This window comes from Lepus europaeus, chromosome 11 (genome assembly GCF_033115175.1).
Source record: "Lepus europaeus isolate LE1 chromosome 11, mLepTim1.pri, whole genome shotgun sequence".
Lineage (NCBI taxonomy): Eukaryota > Metazoa > Chordata > Mammalia > Lagomorpha > Leporidae > Lepus > Lepus europaeus.
Genome location: NC_084837.1, coordinates 21838648 through 21859664, shown reverse-complemented (window position 1 = coordinate 21859664; position 21017 = coordinate 21838648). Strand labels below are relative to the sequence as shown.

The 21017-nt window shown below is 50.2% G+C and overlaps 1 pseudogene; it reads right to left on the bottom strand.

Annotated features, from left to right (window-relative positions):
* Nucleotides 1-13546: 13546 nt before the first annotated feature.
* Nucleotides 13547-18174, bottom strand: LOC133770437 (eukaryotic translation initiation factor 5-like; annotated as a pseudogene).
* Nucleotides 18175-21017: the final 2843 nt, after the last annotated feature.

The window sequence follows — 21017 nt, the reverse complement described above, 5'->3', positions numbered from 1 at the left end:
TAGCAAGTGAGACACGGTAGAGGCTCTAGTGCAGAAAGTGCAGTGGATCCGGGATGCCAACAGCTGTGTAGAACCAAGGAGGAAGGGGGATATATGTTGATTTGTGTATGTGAACATAAATATTTCTGAAAGAGTAAATAACAAACTCACGGTAAATGTTGCCAATGGGGAAGAGAGCGGGAGGCCTGGACAAGAGGAGGAAGGGGAAGGGAGACGTCTTACTTTCTACCTTTTCTGTTTTGCTGAAATCTACGTATGTAATATGAACAGTCCACCTATGCAAAACTCAAAGAACAAGATTATAAATTAAATGGCAAAGAGCAGTTTGCCCCGGGCCACCCACCACACCAGCAAAGAACCACCCTCACCAGTGAATATCTGAAAAATGCTTCACTATTTTTGACATTGGCCATGCCAAGCATTCCAGTCATGGGAAACATGGAGATGAACTTGGGGCACTTGGCTGTGGCCTGAGGAGCAGGAGAGAGCGATGTCAAGGGCAGGTAGGTGTGGGTGAGGCCTGCAGTGTGCTAGAACGAAGCTAAGCTCACTCAATCTCCAAGTGGAATCTACAGTTGCTTAAGTGATAGGTGAGAACTCTCTGGAAGTCCTGTAGCAGACCTGTGTCCATCACAGAAACTCCAGAGGTAGGGTTGCCAGATTCAACAAATGAGACTACTGGATGCCCAATTAAACTTGACTTTCAGATAAACAACAGTTAATTAAGAACGTGAAAGTATTTGCATTTGATCTGAAATTCAGGTTTAACTGGGTGTCCTGTATTTTATTTGGCAACTGTACATCCTAAAGCTGCCGGGCCTGTGATGAGGGGCTGTGGAGCAGCTGTAGACCGCCGGAGAGGACACCATGGGTGTGGCCTTCATGTGACAGTGGCCCTCAGGGCTCCCTTTCAGATTCTGAATGTATCCTCTTACCAGGAGGAACAGAGCGCTGAGGTGTGCCTGGTTAGGAATCGCCTTGCAAAGTTCCACAGCTCTGTGTTAAAAAGTCACCCCAGGAGCTCACGTCTGGCCTTGGAGTTTCTTCTGAAGATAGCGTGTAGAATGTTCTAGAAGTTTGAAATGGGGGTGGGGGTCGGGAGTGTAGAGAAGCCCAGAGAAATGTTCTCCCAGCTCAGGTAATAAACGTATTCTTTCCCCCCAAATACCGTTAAAGATGTTTTTAGAAAAAAAAAAAAAGTCTTTAAAAAAAACCCTTTAAGCTGACCTCCTGCCAAAGTACACATCAATTATCCAGCTTCAGTCGGGCGGATGCTCGAGGAGAGGCGGATAACGTTACACCCAGCTGGGCACTTTGTAGTGAGCACAAATGTAATATAAAGCGCAGCAGAGTTCGGCAAGTGTCTGTCTGGATTTTCAGTTTTCATTAGTGCTATAATTAAAACCACATTTTCAGCTCTATTACCTGTAACAAGAAAGGAATGAGAAATGAGGCTGTCCAGGTCAGGCTCTCCAGCTATTCATACTGAGACTCTGCAGGCCGCGAGCTGTTGGGTTTGGTGTAAACCAGAGCGCGCGGCCCGGTGTCACGCTCCAACCCACGCTGTGTGGCGCGCACGGCACGCTTATGAGGTCACTTCCTTCGCATGGCCGCTGGACCACGGGTGACTACAGCGCACGCACCGGGGCTGAGGGAAGACGTGTGGTCAGGTAAATCCACCCGGAGCAGAGCTGCAGCCAGAGAAGGGGCCTGGAGTCCTGGAGGGGCTCCCTCCTCCCACGGGGACCTGAGCCCTTCCACATCGTGCCCCGCAGGCAGTCCTCGCCACCCCTGCTAGGGACAAGCATCCTAACAAATCTCCAGACCATCGCCTGCCTACCTGGATTCCAAACTGCAGGAGAGAGCGGGCAGGGGATGTCAAGGTCAACCCAGCCCAGCCAGTGCCAGCCCACTCCTCACCCCCACGCTGCTCCACAGTGCTCCTGGCTGTCTCCTCCATCCTGGCCAGAGTTGCCTCACTTCTGTGTCCCCGTCCCTCCTCCTGCCACCATCACCCCTCACCATGTTCCCACGGAGCAGCCCACCACAGTCGGCCCTCCCCACAAACCCTCCATAGCTCCCGGCTCTCCCAGCGTAGATGGGGCCCTGCCAATGGCCCTCCAGGCCCCACTCTCCATGCACCTCCTGCTCTCTTCTTCCTTGCTGTGGCCGGGGCACACTGGCCTTAGTGGACTGCAAACAGCCCAAGCACACAGCCTTCCTGGGGGCCTCTGCACTTCCTGTTTCCTGTGCCTGGCCTGCTCCCCCTCCTGGGGCCTGCACCTCTGGCTCATTACTCAAAAGGCACCTTTTTCCTCTTCCCAGAGAGGCCTTTCCCAGCCACCCTACTTCACAACACAGGCCACCAGCACCCCACGCACCCCATGACCATTGTCCTTTTTGTCTTGCTTTCTCTCCATGGCATGCACCACTTACATCCTTGTTTATTTATGATTTATTTAAATAGCCATCTCTCCCCACTTCCCAGAACATAAATATCTTGAGAAGAGAGACCTCTGGTCATTTGATCACTGCTATATCCCCAGGACTCGAGTCTGGTGCTTAATAAGCACACAAGTGACTGTCGAATCAATGAATCAATGAATGCAGTCCACAGGTGGATCCAGCCAACACCAAGGATGGGATGTTCACTAGGGGAATGTCCACTAGATCCCTAGGCCCACCCAACTAGAAAGTACAGGAACCGTCTGTCCACAGACCTACCAACCTCGACATGGGTGTCAACCAGGTGCTTATTGTCTGGGCAAACCTAACGTGGCTGTGATGTTTTCTCTCCCACCAGGAGTGGTGGCACCTGGCAGTACATGGGAACTGGGCTCACCCCACCATACTGACTGCCTTGTGTTCCAGCCCTGACCATGGGTGACTGGAATCCAGGACCTCACTTTGATGGCTCATTTCCTTGTCAACTTGGCTGGGCCACAGAGTCCAGACATGAGGCCAACTACATTACTCTGGATGTTTCTATGAATCTTTGGGGAGACAATTAGCATTTAAAATAGGTGGATTTGAGTAAAGCAGATGGTTCTCCATAATGTGGGTTGACCTCATCCAGTTACTGGGAGACCCAGATGGGACCAAGGAGCAAGCTTCCCACAGTGAAAGGGAGTTCAATAGCAGTTGGCTCTCTGACCAGAACCTCAGCATCAGCTCTCTCTCACCCTCCAGCCGCCCTTCCACGCTGCAGATTCTGCATTTACCAACTCCATAGTCATACAACGCAATTCCTTAGAGTCAATCTTTTTCTACACATACACATCATATTGGCTCTGAGTCTCTGCAGAGCCCTGAGGCTGTTCTAGGCGGTTCCTTCCAGAAACCATGTTCTTCCGAGGACCACCTGCTCGGGAAGCGTGAGCTGCTGTCATGGACAGGGATTCCTCCCGGCCGGGCACGGATGCTCACACAGACCCCTGGCAGGCTAAAGACACCAACTCCAGTCACTCCTCAGTCTGAAGGGCAAAAGAGAATCCCACATGATTCCAACTGCTGCTCAGCTGCCATGCTGAGAACCAGAGGAATCCTGTCTCTGCTTACGACGTCCTTGTGAACCATCTTAAAGAGAGCAATCATATTAATTCATCTGTTCCATGTACATTACCCAGATCTTCTGCTAACACGGGACTGAGTTCTGAGAGGCCCACCAGAGAGGAGACTGGCTAAAAGCAGACAGCTTTGGGGCCGCTCAGCCCTCCAACACCTACTGCAGCGCAAACCAGCTGAGTCAGCTGTGTCAACCCACTGAACCCCCACCTCTCTGTCTCTAACCTGGGTTGGGAGCAAGCATTTGGCCTAGCAGGTAGATGCCCACACATCCCACATCACAGAGCCTGGGTTCGGGTCCCAGCTGCAGTCCTGACTCTATTGCAAACCCCAGGAGGCAGTGGTGACAGCTCAAGGAATTGGACTCCTGTTCCCCACGGGGGAGGCCTAGATTCAGTTCCTCCAGGCTGCTGGTTCCAGCCAGGCCCAGCCCCAGCGATGTGCAGTCACTTGGGGAGTGAACCAGCAGATGAAGAGTGTGCTCTCTCTCCATCTTTCTCTTTCTCTGGCTCTTAAATAAGTAAATAAAATCTTTAAATGGGTTTTAACAGAAGCATCTCACAGGGCTCTAGTAAAGCCAAGTGAAACCAGGCAAGCGAAGCCTGGGTTCCAAGGCCACTGCTCTGTGAATGCGACTGTCATTTATTGCCACAGCATGGTCCCAGCCTTTACAGAGCCTTCTGGAAGTCCATAGGGTACCGTGAAAAATGTGATTGAGTCAGCCGCGGCTCTGCAGGTTGCAGGTAAAGAACAGAGCACATTTGGGGAAAACAGGGCACCTCAGAGAGCTGGAACTGGGACACACAGAGATGTTTCACAGACTTGGAGAGGCTTTGAATTGCAGCACACATGGGGAACCTTTTCTTTCTAACCAGGGCCATTTGGAGATTTCTAACATCATTCACCAGCCTTACCAAATTATCAGCTTAAAAAATGAGCCTGCTATAGATTGATGGAACTTTGAGTCCCATCTGCAACAGCCTTGGCAGGGCCAGGGCAAATGACTTGGCAGGTGAGAGACAGCCCATGGGCCGCACGTGGCCCAGCCCTGCCTCCTGCCTTCAGAGGACACTAAAATCCATGGAACTGTACACTTCTAAATGGTGTGTTTGGTGTGATGTGATACATCGTTTTAATTTAAAAAAAAAAAAAAAAAAGATCTGGCTGGACCGTGCCTATGCAGATAAGGCAGACAAAGGAAGCACATTCCTACGAAACCAAGGCCTGGGAGGTGGAAAGGGGCCAGCCAAGTGAAGATGCATGGAAGACCCCACCCCACTGCACCCGCAGAGTGGACCTGGAGCGATGGCAGAGGGCAGAGTGTGGGCCACCTCGCAAAGCCAGTGACTGCTCCAGAGTCCACACAGGCAGCAGGGCAGGAAGCAAGGGCGAGAAGGAGCAGCAGAGTGAAGGGCAGGCAGAGGCTGCAGCCTGTAGGCACGGGAACAGAGGGAGCTCACCGTAGACCTTGGAAACCACCGAAGCCTTTGTACACAGAGGTGCCCTGCCCCATTCCCCAGGTTTGAAAGATCGTTCCCAGCTCCCAGCCCACAGAGCACCAGCTACCAACAGGACCCACACACCCGGTGTAAGGCTGGGAAGACATTCACCCCCTGTGACTAGGGGCTTTTCACAAAACTATAACCAGAGAACAGGAATGGAAAGATGAGTTTATTCTTAAGGAAAATGTGCTATCAAATATGAAATAATATGGATTTATTATCTATTCCAAACAGTACCTTTACCTCCATCCCCTTAAAATACCTAGTAATAAAGGTGACACTCCAGCTGCCTGGCCTCTTCAGCCAGTGGCAATGGCAATGCTATTATTAAGACAAGAGCGCCCTCTACAGTTATGAATCTAGACTGCAGCCTACTGTTAAACTACACCTCAATCTATTTATCAGCCTTGTGTGTCATCCCCTGAGCCTCTGCCGCCATGAAAGCTAGGTCCTCACTTTCCTGAAAAATGGAAGAAAATATTTAAAAGAAAGAGGAATTGTAAGCTTTCTTAGACAATTGTCTCCTTTGCCCTTTTGGGTAATATTCTCTTCTCATAAACCAAAAGCAGTGGTTTATGTATATGTATGCATACATATCATTTTTCATTATGTAACTGCAAGGCAAGGACTGTGTTGGATCATCTTTTCCATTTTTTAAAAAAGATTTATTTAAAGCCATAGAGAGACAGAGACAGAGAGGTCTTCCATCCACTGATTCACTCCTCAAATGGCCACAGCAGGCAGAGCTAGACCGGTGCTGCCAAGAGCCAGGAGCTTCTTCTAGGACTCCCACAGGGGCAGGAGGGACTGAAGTCCTTGGGCCATCTTCTACTGCTTTCCCAGGTGCATTAGCAGGGAGCTGGATTGGAAGTGGAGCAGCCGGGTGTTGAATGGGCATCCATATGGGATGCCAGCACTGCAGGCCAGGGTTTAACCTGCTGCACCACAGCGCTGTCCCCCCTACTTCTTTTTTGGACATGTCCATGCCATTGCTCGGCTGATGGTTTCCAGTGCTTCCTCCTGGCCTCCTGCCATTGTCATTTGGTGGTTGGAAGCCCATCTCTTATCTTTTTATTCTTCCTATTATTTAACAAGATAACAGATTCCTACTTTTTAAAAGTACCTGTCACTGACTTGGCACTGAGTTTTTTGACAAAGATGATCATTCAGGGGTGGGGAAGGAGCAGGAAAGGGAAGCTGTGGTGAGCCTGTATCTGTGTCATCCCTCTACAGAGCTTGGGACCACCTTAAGAATGGATGCCCCCACCCCCAGAGCCCTAGGAGGCCGAGGAGGGGGCCCGCTGCCAGTCCTGCTTGCAGGCAGAAATCCGTGCAGCAGACACAACACGACCCCCACACCCGCGCACCCCATCCTTTAAACATGTCTTCTCCCTGTCTGGTTCCCTCCACCCACGCTGGGGTCGGCCCATGGGCTTTTTCACTCACTCAGCATCTTGCCGCCCCCTGCCTGGGCAGAGAAGGGAGCAATAATTCAGACGCTGCCCAGCGCTTGTCCTCAAATCGCCCTGCACAGCCCCTTGTTCTCACAGTCCAGGCCCTCCAGCGCACTGGGCGCCAGGCACCCTAGCCATGGAAGCGACCAGGGGAGCAAAGTGAGCAAAGCACTTGGAAAGCACACTGATGCCCGGCACAGAGCCATGATTGCCATTTAATTAAGGAGGTGGCCACCCTGACTACACCGCCACCGCGCCCACCATGGGTTTGCACACCTGCAGCCGGTTATCACACTGCACCCCACAAATAGATACAATTATTATGTGCCAACTGGAAAAAAAAAAAAAAAAACCACAAACCAAGGAAAGAACTGTCTCTTCATTGGTCCCCTCCTTCCTTGTTCATGCCCCTTCCTGTTCCTTACTTGTTTCCATTTCCTTACAAAGCTGGCCGTGGGGTTGCCTACACTGCAGTTCCAGGGTGGTGACCCTTGCCAAAAAAGGCTTCAAAGAAAGAACAGCCATGGGCTGCTTTAGAAATCAATGCCTGGTGCTCCTTTCCGGAGAGCAACCTGCGTGGCTGTGTAGTGCAACTTTTGTGTCCTGTGGGTGCTTCTGAGCCGACTGAGACTGCTGGGTCCCTGCTGCCTGGTGCATTACCAACCTTTGCCTTCCTGGGCCAGGACATGACACATGGGTGCAGCATCAATGCACACAGCAGAAGGCACTGGTGCCCAGAATTCTCCAGAAGAAAAAGGTTTCCAAGTGCTTCCTCAGGATGACTTAGCTACAAATTAATTGTAACATGTCAGGAAAACATAAAGATTGTGGAAGCAAAATCACTCACCCCCCTCCCCTAGCCTTTCATTAAAAAAGACAAGAAGTGGCCGGCGCCGTGGCTTAACAGGCTAATCCTCCGCCTTGCGGCACCGGCACACCAGGTTCTAGTCCCAGTTGGGGCGCCGGATTCTATCCCGGTTGCCCCTCTTCCAGGCCAGCTCTCTGCTATGGCCCGGGAAGGCAGTGGAGGATGGCCCAAGTCCTTGGGCCCTGCACCCGCATGGGAGACCAGGAGAAGCACCTGGCTCCTGGCTTTGGATCAGCACGATGCGCCGGCCGCAGCGGCCATTGGAGGGTGAACCAACGGCAAAAAGGAAGACCTTTCTCTCTGTCTCTCTCTGTCCACTCTGCCTGTCAAAAAAAAAAAAAAAAAAAAAGACAGAAGCACAGCATCTGGGCTCTGGAAGGTACCACCCCAGAGCAGAGAAGCACCATCTAAACGTAAGCAGAGAAACCAGCATGCGCACCTCAGGGCACTTCCTGGAGAAGACCTGAGGTAAAGGAGTTTGTGTTTTTTTTCTCTCTGATGCCATGTGAGCTTTTTATGCCCCCCCACCACCACCACACACCCACCACCACCACCACCACCACCATGGATTTTATGTGCTTGCTGTTTAATCGGTTTTGGTACTGGAAAATCAGACTAGGTACTCGGCTCTCTTCACACGACGAAGGCTTTGAACTTTTGCATAATGACTGCAAAATGATGTCTGAAAACAGTAAAGGACAGAGCAGGGGACCAGGGAGATGAGGAGGAGGGCTGCCTCCAGCCCGGGAAGGCGGCCAGTCCTCTGAAGAGCAATCCAGCGAGTCACCAACCGGCTGAGAGCCAGCAGCGCGGGCTGTAACAGACACTGGCGGCCACACTCACCATCAGCCCGGGACGGTGCAGGAGAAAAGAACTTGGTGGACAATTCTCAAAATGTTACGATGGGCAATGTAAGAACAAGCAAGAAAGCCGCAAGGCAAACTCCGTGGCATACTATATTTTGGCTACTAATTCCTAACAATAACACACTTAAATAGTATAGTGCTGTCAAGTTGATTAATAAATCTTTTTAACTGCTAAAAAGCTGGGCTAAACAGAATATATTTTTATATGTAATATATAGGGAGAGAAAGAGAGAGAAGGAGAGAGAGAGAGGGGCATCGGAAGCCTACGCACTGAGTAAATCGATACAATTAAACCCATAATGGCCCAAAGTTAAGGGTGAGACCCAAGGTGGAGCAGGTGCTATGGCACAGCAGGTTAAGCTACCATTTGAGATGCCCACATCCCACATTGGAGTTGCCTGGTTCAAGTCCCAGCTACCCTGTTTCCAATCCAGCTTCCTGGATATGTGCACTGGGGAGGCAGCAGGTGACAGCTCAAGTCCTTGGGTCCCTGACACCCACATGGGTGACTCACGTGGAGCTCCAGGCTCCTGGCTTTGGTTTGGCCCAGCCCTGGCTGTTATAAGCATTTGAGGAGTAAATCGGAAAGAGGAAGATTCCTCTCTCTCTCTCTCTCCCTCTCTCTCTTTCTCTCTCTCTCTCTTTCTGCCTTCCAAATAAACATTTTTTTAGAAATTCAAAGTGACTCTCTACACTCAAAGACCCTATAAAGCCTAAAATATACAGCCAGCCTGCCTGTCCCCTTAACTGACTGATGTTTATGGCATGCGGACATATCTTAGCTTTAGCTGTATCAGCAACAGTAGTGACAAAGGACAGGAATTCTGGTTTCACGGTTCACCTGTACAACAGCAGAGAACTACAACGGGTCAGCTTTTCAACAGAGGCCTTGACTTCCTACTGAATTTCGTCTTCCAGTTTGTTTGTGTGTGGCTGGGTGGGTGGGTGGTGGATGGATGGGTTTTGCAGGCAATGAGAACAACATGTACTGAATGCGTGGGCGTGCCAGACACCTCCCAAATTCTGTGCACGTCTTCACTCTCTTCATTTCCCAAGAACCTGTCGACGAAGGTCCTCTGACATCTGCCTCTTCGCCAGATGCAAAGAGGCACAGAGAGGCTGGGCAGTGCCCCCTCGCAAACGCTCTCAAGTTCCAGTTCCACCTGCCAGCAGAGTGTACCCTCCAGCTAATTCCAGGTCCATGGGGCCAATCCAAGTTCCCAATCCCTTCGGAACTGTCTGTTCCCTCTTCTTTTCCCTAGCTGGTGTCTGGGCAGCATCGTGACACCCAGAGAGGGCAGCTCGTCCTGTTTGGTCCTCAGACAGAGGGAAGGGCCGAAGTTGCCGCTAGGGTAGAATTCCCTCGTGGCCTGCTCCTGCCCAGCACTGACGCCCAGCCAGACCGCACTCTGTCCGGGGAGCTCCTTCAGGCCAGCTGCCCCCCCGCGTTCTCTTGGCTAACTGTCAAGTCCTCTTGGAGGGGCATGCATCTGTGTCCACCCTCCCACGGCCCAGGCACATCCCTCCAGGACCCCCAGGTGGGCTGCGGAGGCCTCTGTGTGCAGACGCGTCCCACTGCCCTGGCTGCACCGCTGTGGGCCGGCCCACCAGAGCCGCAGGGATGCTGCAGGCTGCGGTGTGCCTTTCCAGTTCCTGCCCTGGACAGAGTCACGAGCCTCCTCTTTATCCTCGAATATTCTGGCTGCCCCAGCGTGCTGCCCCGCCCTCTCACATGTTCCTGGAAAGGGGGGGGGGTGCTTCCTCCAGGTTCGCTTGTGTCTACCTCTGGCTCACTCACCCCTCCCCACCTACTCACTCACCCCTCCCCACCTACGGCTTCTCCCTTCTCTTTTGTGGCTTACAGGGGAGAAAGCCTGACTCCTGAAGGATTCTTCAAACTTTATTTATAGTCACCAAATGGCTTTTGAATTCGAAATAAAGAGTTAGACATCTGTGTCCGACAAACTTTGCCTAAAGCAATGGTACCCTGGCTCAGGGCAAGGATTCCACATGACAATGAGAAAACATAACAAAGCACAGGGGAGCTGGGTACGCACCTCGTGACTCCAAAATATCACACCACCACAGAACGGGGGAAGTTCCTTAAGTGGCAGGGGGCGTGGGTACCTTCAAGGTGTCCCTCAGAGCAAAGACCAAAACCTTTCACTGCACTCACAAGGCCACCGATGGCACAAGTTCATATAATATAGGAATAGCATATAAATATATGATATTCTTGCAAAGGCAGACCCAGAGGGAGACAAAATAAAACAGATCAGACCCAGACAATGCAGTATCATGCAGCAATGAAATACCAACACACGTCACAACAGGGACAAACCTCCTGCCCTCACACCAAGTGAAAGACTCCAGTCGCAGAGGGTCACGTTTGTACGGTTCCCTTTATATGCAATGCTCTGAGTAGATTAAACCCATCGAGACACAAGGCAGATGGATGGCTGCAGGGGCTGTGGACGGGAGGGTCGGGGATAGCGGAGAAACAGGGATGTTGTGGAACTTGACCGAGACGATGCGGGCACGACATGGGAAATGTACTAAATGCCACCAAAATGCCCATGAGTTGCATATCAATAAATCATTTTCTTTAAAAGATCAGTGGTTGCCTGGGGTGGGGAAGGCTGGGGCTACAAAGGAACTCAAGGGCAGTGCGGGTATAGACGGCTTCTGTGCAGCCGGCATCGGCACTTGTCAGACGTGAGAGCTGCATACTCAGAAGCATGAAATCAACACGTCTGTAAATTACAGATTAAGGTAAAGCTAGAAAAGAACAAGTGTAACTCACTAAAACCTGCCACAGATTATGTTATTAGGCAGTGAGTACTACACAGAAAGCTACATAAAAATATTGCATTCTAGGGCCGGCACCGTGGCTCACTTGGTTAATCCTCTGCCTGCAGAGCTGGCATCCCATATGGGCACCGGGTTCTAGTCCCGGCTGCCCCTCCAGTCCAGCTCTCTGCTGTGGCCCAGGAGTGCAGTGGAGGATGGCCCAAGTGCTTGGGTCCCTGCACCCACATGGGAGACCAAGAGGAAGCACCTGGCTCCTGACTCCGCCTGCAGCGCTGGCCATAGCGGCCAACTGGGGAGTGAACCAACAGAGGGAAGACCTTTCTCTCTGTCTCTCTCTCTCTCACTGTCTATAACTCTACCTGTCAAATTAAAAAAAAAAAAGAAATATATTTTTAAAAATTGCATTCTAATGAAATGGCTGTGCTAGGACTGAAGTTAGACCATCAATTGTTCATCTGGGTTATTCCCGTGGAAAGAGTTGGTGCAGATGAATGTGTTAGAGGACAGAGCTAGGATCTTCTAAGGTAAACGTGGAAATATAAACAGTGGACTATGATTGTCTGAGAAAGGGAACTGCACACTTAACAACAGTCATTGGGGCAAGCATTAACCGTGCCATTGAGACGCTGGTTCAGACAACCACATCCCATATCAGAGTGCCTGGGTTTGGTATCTGGCATCAGCTCCTAACTCCAGGTTCCTACTAATGCAGACCCTGAAAGGTAGGCGTGATGGCTAAAGGAATCGGGTTCCTGCCACCCACAAAGGAGATCGGGGCTAAGCTCCCAACTTTCCTCTTTGACCTGGCCCAGTCCTGGCCATAGCAGACCTTGGGGAGGTAAAGCAACAGGGAACAGTCCTCCCTTCTCTCTGTCTCTGCCTCTCAAATGATAAAAATAAATATTCACTGAAACATGCAGTCACATAGGTTATTTGTGAAATATTGTCCATAGAACTCCCAGATCAACTGAAGCAAGACAGTTTAAACTGTTTTCAACTTAATAAATTTAAGCATATTTCTTTTAAAAAATTATTTATTTATTTGAAAGGCAGAGTTACAGAGAGGCAGAGGTAGAGAGAGAAAGAGAGAGAGAGGTCTTCCATCTGACGGTTCATTCACTAGATGGCTCCAATGGCCAGAGCTGTGCCAATCCAAAGCCAGGAGCCAGGAGCTTCCTCTGGGTCTCCCAGATGGGTGCAGGGGCCCAGGGACTTGGGCCATCTTCCACTGCTTTCCCAGGCCATGGCAGAGAGCTGGATCAGAAGTGGGGCAGCTAGGACTTGAACCGGCACCCACACAGGATGCTGGCACTACAGGCAACAGCCTTACCTGCTATGCCACAGTGCCAGCCCCCATAATATTTCTTGCACATCAAAGGTGTTCTGGCAGGGCAAGTGCCTGGCCCAGTGGTTAAGTGGCCAGCTGAGACATCTGCATCTCATACTGGAATGCCTGGGTTTGATACCCAGCTCCAGGGCCCGATTCCAGCTTCCTATTAAACAGACTGGGAGACATCAATGATGGCTCAAGTAACAGGGTCCCTACTATACACATGGGAGACCCAGACTGAATTTCTGGCTCCTGGCTTTGGCCTGACCGAGCCCTGGTTATTGCAGGCATTACAGGAGTGAACCAGTTGATAGAAGACCTCTCTCTCTCCTCTCCTCTCTTTTTCAAAGAATTTTTAAAATACAGAATCAAAGAGAGGCCACATGAGATGGCCACTGGGTGTGACAGGAGGGTGCTATCAGCGGTGACAGCCCCAGCACTTCAGAATGCCAGGGTAGACATTGGAGTTCTGAGTGTGTTCAGCGTGGAGGAAACCACTTGGTCAGGGAAAGAAAAGACTGTGCAGGAAGGCAGAGAGCGCGCAGAATCATTCCTTGAACCCAGGGGGAGTGTACAGGACACTCTTTTCACCTTTGTCACTAATGAACCTTAAGAAAGATTAGCAAACTTCCTGCTGCTTCACTCTCATCAACTGGTTCAATTTGGGAATCGTCATTTCTTTGCACTTGTCAGTCCACTGACCCTAAAACAAGCTCCAGTACAAGAGGAGGAAGAGGGACCCAGATGCGTATTTCCTCTCAGATTACAAGTCAGTCTTAGGATAAAGATTATCCAGGTTAAATCGCTGCTCTCAGCACCGGCATTCCACATGGGCACCAGTTCAAGGTGCAGCTGCTCCACCTCTTTGTTTCTTTTTTTTTTAAGAATGATCAAAATCAAATCTTTATTTTAACTGTATAAATGTGATCCAAATGTGTCCATCACTAGTTTTTCAAAAAGAAACATGCCATAAAATAAGCAAACTATATCTGCTCACTGATGTCTCATTGGGCTTAATTACAGATCACTCACAATAATAGATTTCTTTTTAGTATAAAGTATAGCATTTTGCACATACATGTTGCACTTCTGGCTGATAATGGAGAAAAAGTTGCAGTATTACACAGTTAAGCTAGGTTGCATCCGGCCCTTTAAATGGCATCAATATCAATGTCGTCATCGTCGTCCTTGGTGTCAGACTTCAAAGTTTCAACCTTCGGTACACTGGCAGTCTTCGAATCCTCCGCCTCAATGTTCTCATCATCACCACCAGAAGACTCCTCCTCTGCCTCCTTCAACCATTTAACAAATGGTTCTGCTTTGACACCAATCTCTTTGGCAAGTTCTTTTGAGACGTATTTCTTAGAAGCCTTTTCCGACCGGCTGATGACAATCTCTTCTTCTAAAAGGTCTGCATGGTCCATCTCCTTCAAGAAGTGTGGACTCTTGGAGATGAGATGAGCTGAGCTTGATGCATTGCTACCACACACCAAACCATGAAGAAGGAGCCGCTGAGCTTTTTTGTTGCTGTGACAAAATCTTAGGAAATGGCACCTCTATTTCTTAATTTGTTCTCTAATCTCCTCATTAAGAAAAACTTGAGTCAGAACAAGAGGACCCACAGTTTTACACCCAGTCTTTCTGCTTCAGCAACAATGTCTGTGTCAGGTGAGCAATAACACCCTCTTTCTTTTTCCTAACAAAATCAAACAGGATATTGACCCGCTCTTCCACAGTCCTCTCCAAGTCATCACTGAGCGTCAGAACTTTCGCGTGGTCACTGATTTCATCCATTCTGCACCTCTAGCTTCCTCGGTCGTATGCTCTCCCCAGTCCCCCTCCTCCCCCTCCTCCTCCCCAGTCACCCTCCTCCCCCTCCTCCTTCCCAGTCCCCCTCCTCCCCCTCCTCCTCCCCAGTCACCTTCCTCCCCCTCCTCCTCCCCAGTCACCCTCCTCCCCAGTCACCCTCCTCCCCCCTTCCTCTTCCACAGTCCCTGGAGGAGGCGCGATTTCATTTGATGGTGGTGGTGGTGGTATTGCACTATTGGGTACAGAGCCATTTTCCTTGTCTTTGCCCTTCCTGTTTTGCTTTTCCTTTTCTTTCTTTCCTGCACCACTGTCGCTGTTCTCGGGTGGGTTTTTGAGAATGAACGTGCAGAGTTTAAGATGTGTGTCAAGGGGCTGGTGCCATGGCACAGTAGGTTAATCCTCCGCCTGCAGCACTGGCGTCCCATATGGTTCGAGTCCCAGCTGCTCTACTTCTGATCCAGCTCTCTGCTGGGACCTGGGCAAGCAGTAGAAGATGGCCCAAGTCCTTGGGCCCCTGCACCCACGTGGGAGACCAGGAAGCAGCACCTGGCTCCTGGCTTTGGATTGGCACAGCTTTGGCTATTGCATCCATTTGGGGAGTGAACCAACAGAAGGAAGACCTTTCTCTCAGTCTCTCCCTCTCACTGTCTGTAACTCTACATCTCCAATAAATAAATAAAATCTTTAAAAAAAAAAAAGTGTGTGTCAAGCACACCTCGATAGCCACAGGCTTTAGGAGAATTACCTGTTGTTTGCTTCTTCAGATTGCATGCAGATCTGTTTCAGGATTCTCACACTCAGGACAGAGAACAAAGCTTTTAATGAATCCATCCACATGTCTTACAGCTTATTCGCCTCATGAGATCCACTGACAATGCAACGGTCATTTTTAACATCAAACTGGGTCTGTGATCCCAGCTCACAACCAGAACATTTGATGGGATTTGTTGGGGTCAATTAAGTGCCTTTCCAATGTCAACCATGTTGACTGTAACTGTCCATTCCATTTCCTTTGCCCTCAACCTTGGCAATCAGATGGGGCATCTGGTAAGGATAGCACTGGTCTAACACACTGCGTTTCACATGTTGACAGACATTGTGGCTTATTAGTGGCTTTACTGATAAGATGAAGAGATCTTTGCAACTTTTTGGTATCGTCTGTCTGGAAAAGAAGGGACGACATAAACGACTGCGAGAGTTCTCGGTCTCCGACTTGAAAAAATGTTCACCACTGAGGCTGCAAGCTTCTTGCTTGTGTGCTATGTGTCCCCAATACAGGTGCCAATGGCTGTGCAACAGCTCATTTTTATCAAATAAAGACATAAACCCAACGCTGCTAGCCCGGGACTAGGACGAAGTGAGGCGCGCGCGTTACAACCCTAGTCCGAGTCCAGGGGGTGGAGGCAGCTGAGCGGAGCGCAGTGCAGAGCAGCGCCAAGAGCGGCCAGGTGCGCTGACGAGCAGTGGGAGGGACTGTCCCAGCGACATCTGTGGTCAGGCAGCGCAGAGCGGTGACCTCTGGAACGCTGCGACCGAGCAACTGCTCCACTGCCAATCCAGCTCCCTGCTAATGCAGCTGGGAAAGCAACGGAGGACGGCCCAGGTCCTTGAGCCCCTCCCACCCACGTGGGAGACCTGGATGGAGTTCCTGGTCCTGGCTTTGGCCTGGCCCAGCCCTGGCTCATGTGCCATTTGGGGAGTGAACCAGCAGATGGAAGATCTCTCTCTCAGTCTCTGTCTCTCCCTCTCTGTAACTCTACCTTTCAAATAAAATAAATAAATTTTTTAAAAAAGATTATCTTCGTATTTTTCTCCTTTGTTATCAAGAGAATTCACCATCAGAAAGTTCCATGAAAACAAAATGCGATCTGACTTGAGACGTGTTCTTATCCATCTTCCACCTGCTGGCTTACTCCTCAAATGCCCACAACAGCCAAGACGGAGCCATGGCTGAAGTTGGGAGCCAGGAACTCAACCTAGGTCTCCCACAAGACTGGCAGGGAGCCAACTACTGGAGCCATCAGCTGCTGCTGCCCCAGGTACACATTAGCAGGAAGCTGGAATTGGAACCGGAGCCAGGAATTGAATCTAGGCACTCCAGTGTGGAACGCGGGCCTCCTAACCAGCAGCTAACAACCAGGCTAAATGTCTGTCCCTGGTTTTATATTTTCCTTCTGGAAGAACATTTTTCTATGTTGCTTAATTTTACAAAGGCTAAAAAAGGAGCAAGAAGGCAGAGTATCTGAGTGTAGCATTTTCTGTTGAAAACCTTGGCTTAGGGTAAAAATGAGGTGGGGTTGGTGTTTTTTGGTGGGGAGAAGCTGCTGGTTTTTTTTTTTTTTTTTCTTTTCTGTATGTGTTTGTTTGAATACTGGAGAGACATGAGCTCTCCTGCGGGCTCTCTTAAGCCAATGGCAAAGACAAGCAGGAGAGAAATCATTCAAGAGTCCACACAGAAGGGGTCTCCCTTGCAGAGGGAAAGCATCACTCAGACAGAGGAGAGGGATGTGTGTTTGTGATCCTATTTTGTCACAGGAGCAGACAGAAGACCAGACAACTGGCTAAGAAAGCAAAGGAATGAGGGCCACCTTTTTATTTATTTATTTTTTAAAGTTCATTGGTTTGAAAGGTAGAAAGACAGATCTCCTACCTGCTGGTCCCCCAACAGCCTGCAATAGACAGGGCTCAGCCACGCTGAAGCTGGGAGCCAGGAACCCAATCGAGGTGCCCGAGATGGACAGCAAGGACCCAGCTATCTGAGCCATCACATAATGCAACTCCGAGTGCTTAGAGGGAAGCTGGAATAGAAAGCAGAGCCGGGACTCAATCCGAGGGGCTCCAATCTGGGTTTCAGCTGTCCCTAGCAGCAGCTTAACTGCCCCACCAGATGCTTCTGCTTGAAGAAGTGGTGACGGTCCTTCAAAGAAGCCACGTACGTGGGAAGATTGACCAGAGCGAGACCGTCAAGGCAGCCATATTTACTTTCCATCTGCCCTGCTGAGTGCAGAAATGTTTTTAACTGCCTTCTATCTAAATTGAGTAAAGACAAAATGAGAAAAAGATAAAGGCATACAGAATAGACAAGGTGATATTTACTTAAGAAGAGAGTGGGCTAATAGCCACCTAATAGGCATTCAACAAATCTAATAGGTAGCAGAGCAGACACACAATCTAGTCTTCCCCATACATGCCAAGACAGCCTCGCTGATGGTCCCAAAAAGCATTTCGCTTTCAGCAGCACCCACTGCGATGCAGCCTGTGCCCAGCAAGACTGTCTTCCTCCTAGAGACGGAAGCACACCTAAGTGTGAACTGGCCGTGAACCGGACAGCTTGGTTCACGTCCATTCAAATAAAACCAGAAGGACATTTCAGAAGACCGCCATGTTCCAGCCTGGCATCTGGCCAGGCCTCCGGACTTCACAGTCTCTGCAAGAATTCGTCTTTTCTAGTGGTCCACCTGCCAGGTTACCGATGTGACTCTCTGATTAAGGGACTCGGCACGGGATGAGTTATGGATCAAGCTGCAGACACACACAGTAAAATCAACACAAGGTCCCCCAGTGACTTCCATGGAAGTTGACAGGGGCAGAGAGTCGTGGCCACATCCTTTCTGACCGAGGTTCAGGATAAACAGATTCAAAGTTCAGTCTGTGACCGGGACTGGGCCGCCTTGGGGAGGAACGCGGTGTTTTGAACGGTCAAGCACACATCTTCAACCCCAGCACTTGGCACACTGCTCTCCCCTCAGCAGCCAAGTGCATAATTGCCAGGAACTGGCCAAGTCCACGGAGACACCAGTCATGTCTGAAGGCTAAGAAACGTTTCTAGTCTACCGTAATAAATGGAAGCCTGATGCATTTAATCAGCTTGGAGTCCCAGCCAGGGGGTTTCTCACAGGAGGGAGGTGTTTACTGAAATCTGCTTGTTTTCACTGTCATTGCCCATTCCAGGAAGAACAGCCTCGCCCATTTCTGTTTCACGCGGTAGGTCATTAATATGGACGCTTATAACAAACATGCTCCCAGCTCATTCTGTTTCACTCCAGAATGAACTGATGAAAAGTACAGTCTTTCTCCTCATTTTAGATCATGTTGAAACTGAACTAGGTATTAGGGAAAGATGGAGAGTTAAGAGTGTCAGACTCTTCTCCAATCCTGGCAAATCTTTCTACCTCTTTTCTAAAACCCTTGAGATGAGATAGGGAAAAGAGGCTGTGTCTCCTCCATCAGGCAAAGCTGGCTTTGTTAAGACCTCTCTGGGTGTAGAGCAGCTGGGATAGAGGAAAAGCCCAGCCTTGGGAGCTGGCAAAAGTTTCCCCTAAAATGAAGGTGGGAAGTCAAGTTGGCTGTTGCAGTCTCACTCTCCCAGCTTCTTTTATACACAACCATCATTCAAGTTCAGAAGCGTGATTTTCCTAAAGATTGGCTCAGCCCCAGATAACTGATCCATACTCAACAAACTCACTAAGAAACTCTGGCCTCAGAAGTCAATCCACTCATTTCCAAGGAGCAACTTCCCGTCAGTGTTATAGGTAAGGTTACTGCAATTCAGGTCACGTATTTAGTTGATTTGTCCAAGGCCCCACAGTTAATGTCAGAAGGGAGACTCCACTTCAGGTCTTTTGACACCAGTGTCTTTGTTATTTTCTCCTAGAGCACCCTGTCTTCCTGGTAGGAATCCAATATGCAAATCCAACAAGAGGTTGCAACATAGCTTTCAAAGAGTAAAAGCCTACTGGGGCATGGAGTGTGGGGGAGGGAGACACACAACAGGGCCAGGCAGGCCTCGTGGGGAAGGCTGCAGAAGGTGCCAGAACCCATGTGGTGGAGCCAAGGTTCAGGGCCAGGCCAGGTCAGTGATGAAGGAAAACGGCAAGAGCTTACCAGGTCCTGTTCAGAACTAGGGTGTAGATGAACTACAAGCTGTTTCAGGAACACTGTGGAAGCTGGGGTAGGCCAACTGGGTAGCAGAACGTGCTGGGCAGGCCCACCACCACCACTGTGAACCTCCCGCTCAGGGCCAGAGCTCTCTACTCCAGCTCTTTCCAGCTGCCTGGCAGAAAGGAAGACACAGCATCAGCCCAGAGAATAGCGGAGCCTGCAGGTGGAGCCGAAGGAGATGGCAGTGGTGGGCAGAGAACAAGGTGGATCCCTGCAACGCCAGCCCAGCCCTGGGTCACACTCATGCTCTTCCCCTGCACAGTCTATTTCTTGGCAAAAAGGTGCTGTCAGGGCCAGGCTTGCAACACTGGCTTCCTACGTCAGGGTGCTGGTTCAAATCCTAGTTTTTCCACTTCCAACCCAGCTCCTTGCTAATGCACCTGGGAAGGCAACAGATGTTGGCCCAAGTACTGGGGCCCTTGCCATCCCCATGGGAGACCCCTGATGGAGTTCCTGGCTCCTGGTTTCAGCCTGGCCCAGAGCCGGATATTGTGGCCATTTTGGAGAGCAAATCAGCAGAGGGAAGACCTCTCTCTCTTTCTTTCTCCCCCTCCCCCTTTAGCTTTGCCTTTGAAATAAATAAACCTTTTTAAAAACTGTGTTGTCAATACTGTTTTACTTCTGGAACACTTTCCTAAAGGCGGCTCTAGAAAGTATGACCATACGTAACTTACCATCCAAACCAAAAGTGAAAAGTGAAAGTGGAAGAGAGAGCTCATCATTATACCAGTGCAGCAGTCACAAAGCAGAACTCACCCAGACATACAGTCACCCTGTACCCAGCACCCAGGTCACAGCCACGCCTGACCATAGTCAGGTAGGCCAGCGGGGAGATAATCTTGCTGGGTTGTTTACAGGAGAGGCCAAGGGACTCCTAGGAAGTAGCTCATCCTAAAGGGGGATAAAGTCAATGTATACAAACTGAGTTCAGTGACCTCAAGACATGGCCGCAGGGGAGGGACAATTCTTGGTAGCACCCATTGGTAGTCATGCCCAGTGTCCTCTGGCCCAGGTTCCCTGTACTTAAAAAGCCAATGAAACTGAACTGTTCATTACAATTCCCATGGGATCTTAAGAATGCAAGGGTTATGGCCAGCGCCGTGGCTCACTTGGCTAATCCTCTGCTTTCGGCGCCAGCACTCAGGTTCTAGTCCCGGTTGGGGCGCCAGGTACTAGTTCCGGTTGTTCCTCTTCCAGTCCAGCTCTCTGCTGTGGCCTGGGAGAGCAGCGGAGGATGGCCCAAGTATTTGGGCCCCTGCACCCGCATGGGAAACCAGGAAGAAGTACCCAGCTCCTGGCTTTGGATTGGCGCAGCGCCGGCCATAGTGACCATTATGGGAGTGAACCAACGGAAGGAAGACCTTTCTCTCTGTCTCTCTCTCACTGTCTATAACTCTCTGTCTCTGTCTCTCTCTCTCACTCACTCTGCCTGACCAAAAAAAAAGAATGCAAGTGTTAGCAAATCCAGTGCCAGCAATTTCAGTAGTGACAGAGAGGGCGCAGTCGGTGCTACAGTTGGGTGGGACATCAGCGGGTGCCCCAACATGAGTCTGTGCTATCGGGGTTAGCACTGAGACACCAGCCCAGCAAGCAAGCGCAGGAGTGCGGGGAGATAGTGGCGCCTGGTTCTGTGTCTCGGAGCCCAGCCTGAGGGCACACGAAACCAGCATGAGGAGCAGAGCAGGGCTGCTGTCCCACATAGAGGACAGAGGAAGAGCCAGAAAACACCTTCCTGGGACTTTTAAATCACCCTGCTGGTGATGCCAGGAAAACGGAAGTAGCATTTCTTTTTTTTTTTTTTTTTTTTTTCTGACAGGCAGAGTGGACAATGAGAGAGAGACAGCAAGAAAGGTCTTCCTTTTGCCGTTGGTT